The sequence below is a fragment of the Nicotiana sylvestris genome, chromosome 5, assembly GCF_000393655.2.
Source record: "Nicotiana sylvestris chromosome 5, ASM39365v2, whole genome shotgun sequence".
Lineage (NCBI taxonomy): Eukaryota > Viridiplantae > Streptophyta > Magnoliopsida > Solanales > Solanaceae > Nicotiana > Nicotiana sylvestris.
Window position 1 is genome coordinate 57,834,709 of NC_091061.1, and position 4,255 is coordinate 57,838,963.

The window sequence follows — 4,255 nt, forward strand, 5'->3', positions numbered from 1 at the left end:
CTAGTAGATTTTTTAAGATTATAGGTCAATTGACCAAACCTCTTTTTAATATTATTTTTTGTATATTTTTCTTTTGTCGTCTGATTTATTGTCATTCAAGATTTACTTCTTCTTTTTTACTTTCACATGACGCCTTGTTATTTCGATCCCAACAGCCTATTGTATGGTTGAATTTATCCTCTTTGGTATATTTATAAGTTTTCTGGATCTAGTTAGCTACCATGAATTACTTTATGATATGCGTAGTTATGCATATATAGCTTTGAGGATCTTACACCAATACATTTACACTAATTTGGATCTAGACATCTCAAATTTATGACAAAAGTTGGCCTATCTTGACCTTAAAATTGACATATTAGGTGAATGACTCCCCTACCGGCTACCACCCTCAGCACCAAATAGAAACAATAAACAGAATAAGAAAATTGTATTACCTTCTTCAGAGTCCTTATAATAATGTCAACTTCACAAAGTATACGTGCCTAAATATATTCCCTAAGTTTTCGCCATCAATCCAACCTCATCCAAGAAACGAACTCACACAAAGAGCATTTCTTCTAACAAAGACATGGAGTTCTTCTATGTCTCTCTTCTTTGCCTATTTGTGTTTTTAGTCTCCCTCTCCCTTCACTTCTTCTTCTACAAGAACAATTCTGGCTACTCTAGCCGCCTTCCCCCGGGAAAAACAGGGTGGCCTGTAGTCGGAGAGGGCCTCGAGTTTCTCTCAAGTGGTTGGAAAGGCCACCCTGAAAAATTCATCTTCGACAGTATGGCTAAGTACTCTTCCATTGTCTTTATAACTCAGCCTTTAGGTGAACAAACTGCTGTTTTTTGTGGTGCCTATGGTAACAAATTCTTGTTTTCAAGCGAAAACAAATTGGTACAAGCATGGTGGCCAAATTCCATGAACAAAGTCTTTCCATCTTCTACACAAACTTCTTCCAAAGAAGAAGCTATTAAAATGAGAAAAATGCTTCAAAATTTTCTCAAACCCGAAGCATTGCAGCGTTACGTTGGTATTATGGACCATATAGCCCAACGTCACTTTGCTTCTGGATGGGAAAATCACGATCAAATTGTTGTTTTCCCATTAGCAAAACGTTACACTTTTTGTTTAGCATGTAGATTATTCGTGAGTGTTGAAGATCCTAACCATGTAGCTAAATTTGCCGACCCTTTTGATGTTTTAGCTTCTGGTTTGGTTTCAGTCGCTATAGATTTGCCTGGAACACCATTTAATCGCACAATTAAGGCTTCTATTTTCATTAGGAAAAAGCCAGTGGCAATTATTAAGCAAATAAAGATTGATTTGGGTGAGGGGAAAGCATCATCAAATCAAGATATATCGTGTACACATGTTCTTGACGTGTGATGAAAGTGGGAAATTTATGCATGAGTTGGATATTGCTGATAAGATATTAGGGTTGTTGATTGGTGGGCATGATACTACTAGTTCTGCCAGGTTGCGCGAATGAATCGTCATAGCATAGTTTAAGAAAAGTTATAATTTTGAATTTTACTCGTATGAACCGATACTGTAAAACTTATTTACACAATCTGCTTACTTTAACTGGTTGTAGCAAGTCGTTTACCTTATCTCTAGGTTAATCATCTCATGTTTATTATAGACAATGCATAATCTGATAGGTTAAATATCTCATGTTTATTATAGACAATGCATAATCTTAGAATACAAATAGAGAAATTTTCATAAGCACTACTTTTTATTAGTAATTTGTCATCTATAGATATCATTTGCTATATTACGGATTATAGATACATTTTCTCAGGTTATAAGATGTATTTGATATATTTAAGTTATTGTATTCATGAATACAGTAGCAAAAATAGGTGTGAATCAGGGAAGTCCAACTAATCAGTTGTTGTATTCGAGTGTATTCGACTGTATTCATGGAGTGAAATATGGGATTACAGTTGGATAGATTATTGTATTCGACTGTATTCACGGCGTGAAATAGGGGATTACGTTGTTTTTAAAACGGAAAGTGAATCAATTAACATAATAGACTCCTAATATAACTCAACAAATTAATTTAAAAAAAACATATGAATACATTCATGGCATATAGCGAGACAATGAATACAATGAAATACATATAATACAGCGAGATACATTGAAATACAATAAAAAAAAGACAGTGAATACAATGAAATACATTGAATACAATGAGATATATTGAATTACGATGAAAAAAAAACAATAAATACAATGAAATACATGAAAATACAGCATGATACGTTGAAAATACATTGAAATATATTAACAGAAAATCAAGCTGCTCAGCCCCAAAATCCGCCGTATTTGTTTAAGAACAAACCCTAATTTTTGACGAATCTGCCGCCAAGCAAAAACCCTGAATCTCACTGTTCCCATGCATCCTGTACATTGCTTCTGACACATCTGGCAGTACCATCGTAGCTTTTGTAAGCCCTTAACTTTGATTCGATTCGCAACTACCTTTGGGGTTAAAGAAATCGTTTTTCCCCATTTTTGAATTTGGGAATTCTAGAAGTAGTAATCCTACAAAAGGGAAACTTTTGTCCAGAATCTGCCGGCGACAAAGGCTTATTATCCTTTTGTAGGATTAGTTACCTATAATCCGGCGACACCAGAAATGGCCTTCACTGCCGGCGACAAAGGAGAAAAGAGGAGGTAATTGTTGTTGTACAATTGTTGAAATTGTACAAGAAAGAAGAAAAGAGGATATGAGATCGCGAAGTAGAGAGAGAGGGAGAATAGATATGGGGTAGGGGATAGGAGAAATTTGAGGGGATATGAGAGAGAAAAATAATACAAACTTATTTTATGGCTTAAGAGTAGGAAATGACCATAAATAGATATTTGGCTATAAAAAATCAAAAGGTAGCTATGGAATATAATTTTTTAAAAGGGTATTTATTTAAAATAAATAAGGTATTAACTTTTGCTATAGGAGGTAACTAATCCATAGAGCATATATAACCCTTCTTATCTTTTTTAACCAGAAAATTAAAAGTCATATCATGTCGTATAAACGTCAATAACTCAATATGAAACTAGCGTCTAAAAACAGTTGAAATTGTATTTTCTCCCGTACCAATTTTAGTCTAATTAGATGTGAATATATATATTAGTTGGTATGTAACGGATATTTGGGAAACGAAATAAAAGAAAATTCATTTCTTTGCTTTGCTTGGTTTATATATATATGTGTGTGTGAACATGATCATGCTTGGAGAAATTGTACATTAAGGAGATGAAGAAAGCTAGTTGTTTGGTGTAAATCTGACTGACCGCACTAAGTGACTAGAAGTAGGATATTACCAAATTTACTGTATAGAATCTTTTGAACGATCATAAATTTGCCTCTCAAAGTAAACAAATTAACTCTCTTCCTAAAGTGTCGTCCGTTCTTAGTGAATCTGTTTGACTGGGCACGAAATTTAAAAAAAAATAAAAAATTTGAAATTTATATTTCTAAACAAGTCAAAAAGGGGGCCTAGAATATTTGTGTGGTTATAAAAGCTTCTTATTAAAAGTAGAATTGTAAGTTTAAGTTAAATTGTTACCAAATTTAGAAAGGCGTCATTCTTTTTAAAACGGACCAAAAATGAAATAGGTTCACTAACTCAAACAGAGATAGTACTATATAAGCGTGAGCAAGAACTTGGGTTGCTACCTTCTTTTAGTTTTAACGAGGATCATCCACTAATCCCAAGCCACCTAGCAGTTTACCTATTTAAAGTATTTCAATTGTACTAACGTGATATTTTTACGGCTAAAAAGCCATTACTTGTCAGATTCTACTTCTACAAATATTTGCCATGTGGTTTTGTCCATGGCAATTGATTAAGTTATACATTTACAATTTTTACACTATAATGTAACTTTAACTAATTATAGTAGCTTACTTAGCTTATCTTTTAATTCGAGGTTATCAAATCACATTTACCATACATATAGTTATATTATTGTGTACGAGTAAAATCGGGGCAGAGTTTCTCCCTATTCTCCTATGAGGAAACAAAGGGGAACCACGAGTTGACTTGATTATAATCGAGGTCCGATGACCCCTCGTATCGAACCCAGGAGGGATGAACAATGTATTTGGGATCAGGTACTGTGAAATAACGGACCCAGACCAAGTATAGTTTATACACCTCGGGAAACGCGAAGAACGGTTATGCATGACGAGTAGGGGGCCGTAATATTCGCCCTCAATCGAACATTACGGCGCGAATCCCGTCCGAT

At 34.3% G+C, this 4,255-nt stretch overlaps 1 pseudogene; it reads left to right on the forward strand.

The window, feature by feature from the left end:
• The first annotated feature begins 516 nt into the window (after positions 1 to 516).
• Positions 517 to 1,945, forward strand: LOC104237301 (beta-amyrin 28-monooxygenase-like; annotated as a pseudogene).
• Positions 1,946 to 4,255: the final 2,310 nt, after the last annotated feature.